Source organism: Mesoplodon bidens (assembly GCF_964165515.1).
Source record: "Mesoplodon bidens genome assembly, chromosome: 4".
NCBI classification, from domain to species: domain Eukaryota; kingdom Metazoa; phylum Chordata; class Mammalia; order Artiodactyla; family Ziphiidae; genus Mesoplodon; species Mesoplodon bidens.
In genome coordinates, this window is record NC_138160.1 from 113,701,583 (window position 1) to 113,714,742 (window position 13,160).

General features: G+C 45.8%; 1 protein-coding gene across 5 annotated transcripts in view; it reads right to left on the reverse strand.

Moving 5' to 3' along the window:
• The window catches only part of FSTL4 (follistatin like 4), a 723,812-nt gene that overhangs the window by 619,960 nt on the left and 90,692 nt on the right, over positions 1–13,160 (reverse strand). For all 5 annotated transcript variants that reach the window (XM_081231116.1, XM_081231115.1, XM_081231112.1 and 2 more), the window contains exon 3: positions 6,012–6,114. The gene's annotated coding sequence lies outside the window, so the exon portion shown is untranslated. The remainder of the gene's footprint in view (positions 1–6,011; positions 6,115–13,160) is intronic.

The window sequence follows — 13,160 nt, forward strand, 5'->3', positions numbered from 1 at the left end:
CCTCCTGCTGCCCCTCAAGCACATCAGCTCTCCTGCCTTGGGATCTGATGCCTGGAATGCTGTGCCCCCAAATATCCCCCGAGCTGACTCCTCACATCCCTCTCAAATTGCTGAGATGGCATCTCAGCGAGGCCTCTTCTGCAACCCTGGTCAAAACTGCAACCTCCGCCAAACACACACATACACCCCTGCTGTCCCCACCCTCTACTCATTCTTTCCCCCTACACTTACCTCTTCCTAACACACTGTACATATTACTTGTGTATTATATTTATTTGTTTACTGTCTGTCTTCCCCTGCTAGAATGTGAACTCACAAGGGAGTAACGTGTATCTGTGTTGTTCACAGCTGCACATCCAGCCCCTAGCGGTGTTTAGCACATAGTAGTCACTCAGTAAGTACTTGTCGGCTGAATGAAGGCTCAGCCGTTAACTCACACATTTATTCAGTAAATACCCACTGAGCATCTTCAAAGTGCATTAGGGCCTCGACCTTTCCAGCCACTTTCAGAACATCCCTCCACAGAACCTCTTACGAAGTGGCTCTCGTCTCTCTGTCTAGACACTTATGTTTTGGACGAACTTTCCCTGAAGCCTTGCCCACCCATCGCCATGTGTGGAAATCCCATCCATCCTCCTAGAGCCAGCCCCCCTCCTCCGTGAAGCCCTTGCAGCCACGGTGGGGTGCTTGCCGTTGGGTTTCTCCATGCCTTTCCTCTGCCCATTTTCCCATCTCGCTGAGCATCGTCGTGAATTGTGATCTATCCCATATTCCCTGCTAACCTCTGAGATCCTCAGTGTCAAGTCACATTTGCTCCTCTTAAATCTCACCCGCTCTGCGAGGCACACCTCAGCTGTTCCAGAAAAACTGAGGAGTGCACTAGCATGCATCTGTATCAGCCCATAAATTAAAAAGTCAAAAGTAAACCCTAGTTTTGGAGAGTCAGCTCATTTGGCCCCCTGAGACAAGAGTGCCATGAGATGATGTAATTACCTTCCTCCTACCTGGCTCACAGCCCTGTCAACAGCCCCAGAAGGAATATGCTGCCTCTCTGGGAGATGCACCTCCTGGGAGATGCACCTCCATCATGCAGCCCACGTGCAGCCCCTCCCCCGCCGCAGGGACGTGCAGTCCTCCCCACACCTCAACCCCTACCCTGGCTCCACCAAGACTGCTCCTCCAAGCCCATTAGCTCGGGGGAAAATCCCGAACAGGATTCTGTGCACCTAGGAAAATAAAAATGATACATTTGGTACAAACATGGGGGGTCTACTTGGCACCAAACACCAGTTCAACTGGATTTTATCCTTGAAGTAATGAGTTACGCTGTTCAGTTTCTTCCTTCAAAGAAGGAATGGGGCATCCTCATGCATATGATCAAAAACATACCCTCCAGCCCTGCCCTGAGACCTCATGCTATGGGAAACCAGCTGACACAGCACCCATGACACCCCTGAGCTCATGTGTCCCCAAAGGTTGCTCATTCATACATGTCTATGTAGGAATTCAAAGAAAAGCAACATCTGTGTTTCCGACACTTCATCTGGCTTTCACCCCGCTCTTAGCAGGGGACTGTTGGCACCGAGGTTAGGAGAGGAGGCGAGGCCTCTGCTTTAATCGCATTTCCACTGCTTCTGCTCCTCTTCCCGGAGGGGACTGCAGTGGGAGTCACGGAAAGCCAAAGGAGCGGCATTACGTTAAATTAGACATCCCTCCCCAAGTCAACACTGATCCCACGGCCCAAAGCAGCAATCCAAGTTTTATTTGCTCATAAACAGTAACGGGACCAAACCTCAGGGAAAGGAACAGGAAAAGCCAAATGCCAGAGAGCAAGCAGCCCCGTAAAACACAGATGCGGGGCAGGGTGGGGATAATCAGGTCTTGGGGGACAGGGGCTCTGAATTCTCCCTCCACAGATGGACTGTCTTTGCCAGCTTGGGGGATGGATCTGGGTGGCTTTTCTAACTCCTTGGAGTTCTACAAACACTTTTCTCTAGGAAGCATAAAAAACACTTAAAAGGGCTTCCCTGGTGGCGCAGTGGTTGAGAGTCCGCCTGCCAATGCAGGGGACGCAGGTTCGTGCCCCGGTCCGGGAAGATCCCACATGCTGCGGAGCAGCTGGGCCCGTGAGCCATGGCCGCTGAGCCTGCGCGTCCAGAGCCTGTGCTCCGCAACGGGAGAGGCCACAACAGTGAGAGGCCCGCGTACCACACACACACACACACACAAACACTTAAAATAAGAGCTGTGTTCTTAATGGCCCAACATCTGCCAAAGAGCAGCGGTGGCACAGGCCCCACCAGCGGGGTCTACTTCTCCCAAACCAACCTGAGACCTGGGGAGGGACCCCCATCTCAGAGCAGGGCTGGGACATCTTACCGGAAAATTGAGAGACCCCAATCCCAGACCCACCTTCTCAGTAACAACCCAAGTGATTTTAGGAAAACTCACATAATCTTTCTCAGCCTCTGCTCTGTCACTTCTAACACGGGGCACATCCCCTCTGCCAGCTGTGAGGCCCTGGGCCCGTGTGATTAATGAGAGAGAGTGTATGTGATTAATGAGAGCGTATTATGAGCCAGGTCCCTGCTAAGCGCTTTGTATGCCCTAACTTATTTGATTCTTTCAACAATCCTACGAGATAGGTACTATGATCCCCATTTCACAGGCTGAGAACCTGAGACTTAGAGAGCCTAGGCCCGTGGTCTGAGGTCTCACAGCTGGAACATGGCAGAGCTGGGAACAAAATCCAGATCCATGTCAAGTGCTTTTTAAGCCGTAAGCTATCAGACCTGACTCCACACAATGCCAGGCCCTAGCCTAGCACACAGCAGCTGCTTAAGCAAAGCTTCTTCAGTTAAATTAAGTCCACTTCCTCGGACTTACATGCCAGAGCCGCAGACCTTCGGAGGCCCCTTCCCTGGAGGTTAGAAGCAGCCCCAGGTCTGTTTTTCTCCTCTTACAGGGAGAAGAACCACGGGAAAGTAGAAGCTACTTCTGACCCCTCCAGCTCTGTATTTAGGTTTTAACTGAGAGGAGGGGAAAGAACACATTTTCTTTCCCAACTTCTCTCATTTGAATATTGGATTTCTACATATTTTTGGATTTGTAGAACCACGGTTCCCCAGAGGAATTCCCCAAGAAGCCATCTGCTTGTGTGCTTTTGAGACACCTTGGCAAAGGGAAATACAGGATGCTAATCAATCATCCAAGGGGGGCCACTCACTCTTTCCCTGGGAGATGGGTAAGCATGTGGCCTTGAGCATGAGGGCTACATTGCCAAAGAGACACAGATTCAGGCCCTGCAGATGCTCTGGCCATTCCAGGATCAACTCTGACTGGGGCCAGTTCAGGTCTGACACTTTGTATCAGAAATGTCAGGGGGCTGCCTCAGTGTCTGTGCCCAGAGCAGACCCCACTGCAGACACAGATAGGGATGCAGACATAACACTGTGAGGATGCCCAACAGAAGTCGAGTCATAGCACTATCCCCAGGAGGCCAGCTTTGAAATGTGGCTGGCCAATGCCACACTGACCCTTAGCTGTGGTTGCCCCAACTCCAGCACCATCTTGGTGGGCAGGAAAGCCTGGGTCTGTCCAAGCCATAGCAGGTCACACTCGGGTGGGCCCTCTAGGTGTAGCCCTCCCTTCCAGGATGGCCACTGGGTCCAATGTGTCTCACTAGGGATCAAGGTAACATTGGCAACAAACGTGTGAACAGACAAACCAGCTTCCAAGTAGAATCTTATAACCTAAGCTTTAACAAGCCCCAGAGAATTTGGTCTACCACTCAGTTTCATTGGTGGAGAAAGCCAGGCCTTGAGAGGTTCAAGTACTTGCCCAAGGACACACCACAAGCCTCCTAGTCCAGGACTCCATTGTCTAAAAAAGCAATGTACATACCTTCATTAAAAAAAAACTTTGTTGCAAAAAAATGCTAACCATCATCTGACAAAACAGCATTGCCACAAACCTTCTATTTATAAAAGATGCAATATCTGTGAATCACAATAAAGTGCAGAGCAGTAAGAGGAAAAAAAACAAAAACACTCGCAAGAACCAGCTCTGGGTCAGCGGTGCCCACCTTGAGCAGCCAGCAGCAACAAGGTGGGAGAAGGTGGCCACCCTGAGCCATTCCTGGCCCCTATGAAGGGAGCTCCAGCCTCTCGGGTGGTTCCTGCTTCCTCTCTGTGTCCCCCTGCTCCTCTCTCCAAGCTCAGGGAGCTTCTGTCACATGTTCAGGCTGCCCCTGTGCTTTGACAAAAAGGTTTTCAAACTGGTAGAATTCCTTTAATATTTCATCACTATATGCAAAACAAGACAGTCAGAACAGCCCAGGGCCTGCACTGCTGCAGGGGAGTGGGATTCGGCAGATGGAGTGTTTCTGCTCACATCTCGCCCTCCACCAAGCAGCCTGGGCCCAGGTGAGCTTCATTTGGCTGTGAAAGTGAGCACACGTGCCTGCCTTCGGGCCAAATGCTCTGGCTGAACCATAAAGCATGAACCAGGAAGCAATCAGTCTGCAAACTCAGGCTGCCAGAGGGGCTGGCTCAGCGGTCGAGGTGAACAGATGTGTCTGTGCTCTGCTTTAGCGGGCCTGCTCTAAGCTCAGAGGAGGCCTCAGCAGGCCAGATGATAAACTCCCTGCCTGATCTTCACCTTGGGAGGAAATTTAGAGCGTGTGAGTCCGTGAAGTATTGGGACTGGCCAAAAAGTTCCTTTGGGTTTTTCCTACGATCTTAGTTAGCATGAGAATATAGAGTAATCAGAGGGCCCCAAGGTGTGTGGGAGGACAGGAGACTTGCATAGGACTTTAATAGGCTTCCTGTAGCAAAAGGGATCTGCGGTCAAATGAGTTTAGGAAATACAGGATTAAAGAACGTTTAACAGATGCTTTTTTGCAGGACTTCTCGGAGCCTTTGAAATGCTACTGTTGATTGGGAACCTCCAAGAAGGAAGCAGAGGATGGGGTATCCCCCAGTATTATTCAGCAGGCCACAGAGCATCTCCCAGGACTGGTACCCAACGGAACCTTCTAAAATGGAGTGAAATAGTGTCTAGAGGAAGTTTCAGAGAGAGACACAAATGTCCACAGCGGCCACATCTCTGTGAGGTCTTGGGAAATTCTGCCTCCTCTTCTGTGAGGCCTAAATCCCCACCTGGGAACCGCCAATGAGTAAGAGAAGGGCACTGCCCAAGCTGGTGTCCACGTGGACACGTGTTGTGTGAAGGTACGTATGCAATGGGAGGGGTCCGCCGGGGTCCTCTCTGGGAGTCACAGGGCTCCCAAGCACTAAAGACCCTGACACACCCCTGAGTCCCTGAGGACCCTGCCCTGTGCACACCCCTTTCCATCCCTGGTCCCCATCCTTCTCCTCTGCTACAACTCCTCCCTCCCCCAACCATGTTCCAATGTGTCCCTTACACAGCTGTCTCTCAGATAAGCGCACAAGTTTCTTTTACAACCACAGAGAAACAAATCTGTGCTACCAGATTACCATGCAAAGCCAAAACATTTTGAGAAATCTTAGGGATTCACAGTGCCCATCCCCAGCTCCATTAAAGACCAGATTGCATTGAGCCCAGGACTCCTTGGTCCCCTTCACGAGCCCTCCTCCTCTCAGCCCTTCCTAGGAGTCAGTCTCAACCCCAGGTGCCTGCCCCAGGGCCGGGCACCTTTTTTCCAACTCCCATTGCTAAATTCCACATCTCAGCCCTCACTCCTTTTCTCTGACCCCAAAGCCCATCTCATCCCTTGGGCAGTGCTGTGCTCCCCAAATATGCCCTGAGGTCAACACGTCTCCCCCCAGACTCTCAGCAAACCTCTGAAAACAGCCTTCGGGACCCAGCGCACCCACAGTAGCCCGACATGCCAAACTTCTCCCCCCAGCACACGCTTGTCATCCAAGGACAGTGCTGGCGCCAAAGCACTTCCTTCACATGGGGACGCAACAACATCTGAGCGGAACCAAAACCTGCGGCAGCCCAGTAGCCCCAGGCTCACGTCTCACCTCGCCGTGCCCTCCTCTCACCTGCAGGCCTGTTGCCCACACCATCGCTCATCAGATTTTCTCCTTCTGGGTTGATAGGGTCCTTCACAGGCTTCTCATCAGGCTGAAAAGAAGTAAAGCATATTTTAATTCATACACTTTGGGATTCTTAAAAAAATGGGGTTTAGGGACTCATAACGTTATGATCTTCGAAATCCAGCTAATCCAGCCGCCTCATTTTCCCAGAAGAGCAAACTCGGGCTGAAGGGGGTGAGGAGAGGTACAGTTCTGAAAGGAGTTATCTTCAGAGGGAAGCTTTTAAAAATGCCAGATTTTATTACTGTGAACACACAAACCCTTCCCGTGAATGTGGTTCCTAGGCATGGTTTTACGGCAGCTCAGCAATGAGACTACGTTTAGAGAGAAAACTTCCAAAATGATCACACAAACCAGCATTAACACAGAGAGCAGAATAGAAACAACACACACCGAGTGCACGTGTGGGACTCAGAGAGATGCCAGGAGTGGAGACTGGCACCCACAGGCAGGGCCTCCCGGCACCTCTCTGAGCTCCTGGCAGGTGAGCAGATCTGCCTTCCCAGAAGCCCACCTGTCTGCAACCCCACCCTGGGCACAGGGCTCGGAGGCAGGTCTTGGGCTTCCACTGGGACCCGGAGACACTTGGTGCCAGGGCCAGGGAAGCACCAAGTCTCCGCTCCCGCCCTGCTTGTGTGCTGTATGCAAACGCTTAGTGATCTCACCTCACTCTCAGGTGATGCTGCTGGGCAGTCCTCCCCTGGCCAGCCTGTCTAGCTGCCCTGACCTTGACAACCACAGCAAAGCTGAGAACACACACACACACACATACACAGAATTCATTCACCCTACCTGAATTTCCCAGGACAGCCTCACATGGGATATCGTAACAAGGTCCAGGACAGAGACACTATGGGTGCTGAGTACCAGCTCCCCACAGGACCTTGGTCCCTTAGCAAGGAGGAAAGGAGCCGCTGAGGTTCTGGAGAGTTCACCCCACGCTCAACACCCTGAGTGCCCTTCTCTCTTAGTGTGTACATAGCCTGCTGGGGGAAGCCAGAGACATGCATGAAAGAGCAGCATGAGGGTCCCTATGGGTCCCTAGCCACCGAAATGCATGAGTCATGCAGAGGTCGATGGCCACAGGAGGTCAGTGAGGGATATTACGGACCAGGAAAATTTAAGGAAAGGAGGCTACAAAATGGGTTAACTGTGGAAAAGAGAGTGTTGAGAACGGATGGTTCCAAATGGGGGAGCAGTGAGAGCCAGGGGGCGGAGGTAGAGGTGTGGATGGGCAGGAGCATGGGCCGCAGTGCAGGAAGCTGGGAGCCCAGCCCTGCCCCAAGGCCAAGGTGAAGAGGGGGCCTCCACTTCCTCCTCCCACGGCCCACTGTGAGCCCCTCAGCTGGCATTTTCTCCTTCTCCCACCTACCCCAAAATATTTCCCCTTCTAAAAACGACTACTTTGCAGCACTTTCTGGAGGGGCTTTTAATGGCTTTTGAAATATAAGCCTGGGGCTGCAAACGCTGCCTGGCCAATTTGCTGGAACACTTCACCTCACCAGAAATTCCTTCTAAAATGACTTTTCTTCTTCCACCACAAACAGAGTCTTTGGAGCAATGGGCCTTTTTATTAATCAATTATAAGAAGTCTTTTTTTTAAAACATCTTTATTGGAGTATAATTGCTTTATAAAGTTGTGTTAATTTCTGCTGTATAACAAAGTGAATCAGCTATATGAATACACATATCCCCATATCCCCTCCCTCTTGCGTATCCCTCCCACACTCCCTATCCCCCCCCTCTAGGTGGTCACAAAGCACCGAGCTCATCTCCCTGTGCTATGCGGCTGCTTCCCACTAGCTATCTATTTTACATTTGGTAGTGTATATATGTCCATGCCACTCTCTCACTTCGTCCCAGCTTATCCTTCTCCCTCCCCACGTCCTCATGTCCCTCGTCTACATCTGTGTCTTTATTCCTGTCCAGCTCCTAGGTTCCTCAGAACCATTTTTTTTTCCTTTTAGGTTCCATATGTGTGTGTGTGTGTGTGTGTGTGTGTGTGTGCATGTGTTAGCATACGGTATTTGTTTTTCTCTTTCTGATTTATTTCACTCTGTATGACAGACTCTAGGTCCATCCACCTCACTACAAATAACTCAATTTCATTTCTTTTTATGGCTGAGTAATATTCCATTGTATATATGTGCCACATCTTCTTTATCCATTCATCTGTCGATGGACACTTAGGTTGCTTCCTGGCTATTGTAAAGAGAGCTACAGTGAACATTGTGGTGCATGACTCTTTTTGAATTATGGTTTTCTCAGGGTATATGCCCAGTAGTGGGATTGCTGGGTCGTATGGTAGTTCGATTTTTAGTTTTTTAAGGAACCTCTATACTGTTCTCCATAGTGGCTGTATCAATTTACATTCCCACCAACAGTGCAAGGGGGTTCCCTTTTCTCCACACCCTCTCCAGCATTTTTTCTTTATAGATTTTTTGATGATGTCCATTCTGACCGGTGTGAGGTGATACCTCATTGTAGTTTTGATTCACATTTCTCTAATGATTAGTGATGTTGAGCATCCTTTCATGTGTTTGTTGGCAATCCGTATATCTTATTTGGAGAAATATCTGTTTAGTTCTTCTACCCATTTTTGGATTGGGTTGTTGGTTTTCTTCATATTGAGCTGCATGAGCTGGTTGTATATTTTGGAGATTAATCCTTTGCCAGTTGCTTCATTTGCAAATATTTCCTCCCATTCTGAGGTTTGTCTTTTCATCTTGTTTATGGATTCCTTTGCTGTGCAAAAGCTTTTAAGTTTCATTAAGTCCCATTTGTTTATTTTTCTTTTTATTTCCATTACTCTAGGAGATGGATCAAAAAGGATCTTGCTGTGATTTATGTCATAGAGTGTTCTGCCTATGTTTTCCTCTAAGAGTTTGATAGTGTCCGGCCTTACATTTAGGTCTTTAATCCATTTTGAGTTTATTTTTATGTATGGTGTTAGGGAGTGTTCTAATTTCATTTTTTTACATGTAGCTGTCCAGTTTTCCCAGCACCACTTATTGAGGAGGCTGTCTTTTCTCCATTGTATATTCTTGCCTCGTTTATCAAAGATAAGATGACCATATGTGCATGGGTTTATCTCTGGGCTTTCTATCCTGTTCCATTGATCTATATTTCTGTTTTTGTGCCAGTAGCATACTGTCTTGATCACTGTAGCTTTGTAGTATAGTCTGAAGTCAGGGAGCCTGATTCCTCCTGCTCCGTTTTTCTATCTCAAGATTGCTTTGGCTATTCTGCGTCTTTTGTGTTTCCATACAAATTACAAAATTTTTTGTTCTAATTCTGTGAAAAATGCCATTGGTAGTTTGATAGGGATTGCATTGAATCTGTAGATTGCTTTGAGTAGTAGAGTCATTTTCACAATGTTGATTCTTCCCATCCAAGAACATGGTATATCTCTCCATCTGTTTGTATCATCTTTAATTTCTTTCATTAGTGTCTTATAGTTTTCTGCATACGGGTCTTTTGTCTCCTTAGGTAGGTTTATTCCTAGGTATTTGATTCTTTTCATTGCAATGGTAAATGGGAGTGTTTCTTTAATTTCTCTTTCAGAAATTTCATCATTAATGTATAGGAATGCAAGAGATTTCTGTGCATTCATTTTGTATGTTGCTACTTTACCAAATTCATTGATTAGCTCTAGTAGTTTTCTGGTAGCATCTTTAGGATTCTCTATGTATAGTATCATGTCATCTGCAAACAATGACAGCTTTAGTTCTTCTTTTCCAATTTGGATTCCTTTTATTTCTTTTTCTTCTGTGAATGCTGTGGCTAAAACTTCCAAAACTATGTTGAATAATAGCGGTGAGAGTGGGCAACCTTGTCTTGTTCCTGATCTTAGAGGAAATGGTTTCAGTTTCTTCCCACTGAGAACGATGTTGGCTGTGGGTTTGTCATATATGGCCTTTATTGTGTTGAGGTAAGTTCCCTCTATGCCTACTTCTGGAGAGTTTTTATCATAAATGGGTGTTGAATTTTGTCGAAAGCCTTTTCTGCATCTATTGAGATTATCATATGGTTTTTATCCTTCAGTTTGTTAATATGGTGTATCACATTGATTGATTTGCATACATTGAAGAACGCTGCATTCCTGGGGTAAACTCCATTTGATCATAGTGTATGATCCTTTTAATGTGCTGTTGGATTCTGTTTGCTAGTATTTTGCTGAGGATTTTTGCATCTATGTTCATCAGTGATATTGGCCTGTAGTTTTCTTTTTTTTGTGACATCTTTGTCTGGTTTTGGTATCAGGGTGATGATTGCCTCGTAGAATAATTTGGGAGTGTTCCTTCCTCTCCTATTTTTTGGAAGAGGTTGAGAAGAATAGCCATTAGCTCTTCTCTAAATGCTTCATAAATTTCCCCTGTGAAGCCATCTGGTTCTGGGCTTTGCTTCTTGGAAGATTTTTAATCACGGTTTCAATTTCACTGCTTGTGATTGGTCTGTTTATATTTTCTATTTCTTCCTGGTTCAGTCTTGGAAGGTTGTGCTTTTCTAAGAACTTGTCCATTTCTTCCAGGCTGTCCATTTTATTGGTATAGAGTTGCTTGTAGTAATCTCTCATGATCCTTTGTATTTCTGCAGTGCCAGGTGTTACTTCTCCTTTTTCATTTTCTATTCTGTTGATCTGAGTCTTCTCCCTTTTTTTCCTGATGAGTCTGGCTAATGATTTATCAATTTTGTTTATCTTCTCAAAGAACCAGCTTTTAGTTTCATTGATCTTTGCTATTTCTTCCTTCATTTCTTTTTCATTTATTTCTGATCTGATCTTTATGATTACCTTCCTTCTGCTAACTTTGGGGTGTTTTTGTTCTTCTTTCTCTAATTGCTTTAGGTGTAGGTTAGGTTGTTTATTTGAGATTTTTCCTGTTTCTTAAGGTAGGATTGTATTGCTATAAACTTCCCCCTTAGAACTGCTTTTGCTGCATCCCATAGGTTTTCATTGTCCCGTCGTGTTTTAATTGTCATTTATTTCTAGGTATTTTTTTGACTTTCTCTTTGATTTCTTCAGTGATCTCTTGGTTACTTAGTGGCATATTGTTTAGCCTGCATGTGTTTGTATTTTTTACAGTTTTTTTCCCATAATTGATATCTAGTCTCATAGCATTGTGATCGGAAAAGATACTTGATGCGATTTCAATTTTCTTCAATGTACCAAGACTTGATTTGTGACCCAAGATATGGTCTATCCTGGAGAATGTTCCATGAGCACTTGAGAAGAAAGTGTATTCTGTTGTTTTTGGATGGAATGGCCTATAAATATCAATTAAGTCCATCTGGTTTAATGTGTCATTTAAAGCTTGTATTTCCTTATTAATTTTCATTTTGGATGTTCTGTCCATTGGTGAAAGTGGGTGTTAAAATCCCCTACTACTATTGTGTTACTGTCGTTTTCCCCTTTTATGGCGGTTAGCATTTGCCTTATGTATTGAAGTGCTCCTATGTGGGGTGCATAAATATCTACAATTGTTATATCTTCTTGGATTGATCCCTTCATCATTATGTAGTGTCCTTCTTTGTCTCTTGTAACAGTCTTTATTTTAAAGTCTATTTTATCTGATATGAGAAGTGCTACTCCAGCTTTCTTTTGATTTCCATTTGCATGGAATATCTTTTTCCATCCCCTCACTTTCAGTTTGTATGTGTCCCTAGGTCTGAAGTGGGTCTCTTGTAGACGGCATGTATATGAGTCTTGTTTTGGATCCATTCACCCAGTCTTTGTCTTTTGGTTGGAGCGTTTAATCCATTTACATTTAAGGTAATTATCAATATGTATGTTCCTATTACCATTTTCTTAATTGTTTGGGGTAGTCTTTTCCTTCTGTTGTGTTTCCTGCCTAGAGAAGTTCCTTTAGCCTTTGTCGTAAAGCTGGTTTGGTGGTGCTGAATTCTCTTAACTTTTACTTGTCTGTAAAGGCTTTAATTTCTCCATCGAATGTGAATGAGATCCTTGCTGGGTAGGGTAATCTTGGTTGTAGGTTTTTCCCTTTCATCACTTTAAAATGTCCTGCCACTCCCTCTGGCTTACAGAGTTTCTGCTGAAAGATCAGCTGTTAACCTTATGGGGATTCCCTTGTATGTTATTTGTTGCTTTTCCCTTGCTGCTTTTAATATTTTTCCTTTGTATTTGATAGTTTGATAAGTATGTGTCTTGGCCTGTTTCTCCTTGGCTTTATCCTGTATGGGACTCTCTGTGCTTCCTTGATTGACTATTTCCTTTCCCATGTTAGGGAAGTTTTCAACTATAATCTCTTCAAATATTTTCTCAGACCCTTTCTTTTTCTCTTCTTCTTCTGGGACCCCTATAATTTGAATGTTGGTGCATTTAATATTGTCCCAGAGGTCTCTGAGACTGTCCTCAATTCTTTTCATTCTTTTTTCTTTATTCTGCTCTGTGGTAATTATTTCCTCTATTTTATCTTCCAGGTCACTTATCTGTTCCTTCTGCCTCAGACAGAAATCTCTGGGAGACCTCTCACCAATTGATATTACGTGGGGCCAGGAGGTCTCTGGTGGTCCAGTGTCCTGAACTCTCCCACCTCAGAGGCTCATGCCTGTCTCCAGGCCGGAGCACCAAGACCCTGTCAGCCACACGGCTCAGAAGAAAAGGGAGAAAAAATGAAAGAGAAAAAATAAAAAATAAGAATAATAAATTTTAAAAAGAAAAAAATTATTAATATAAAAAAATAATATAATGATAAAAAAAGAAGAGAGCAATGAAACCAATAAACAAATCCACCAGTTATAACAAGCGCCAAACACTAAACTAAGATAAACATAAAAATCAGAAACAAATCAGTCACAGACAGCAAACTCCAAGTCTACAGTTGTTCCCAAAATCCACCACCACAATTTTGGGACAATTTGTTGTGTAGTCAGGTATTCCACAGATACAGGGTACATCAAGTTGATTGTGGGGATTTAATCCGCTGCTCCTGAGGCTGCACAGAGAAATTTCCCTTTCTCTTCTTTGTTCGCATGGCTCCTGGGGTTCAGCTTTGGTTTTGGCCCCACCCATGTGTGTAGGTCACCCTCAGGCCTCTGTTCCCACCCAGGCAGGAG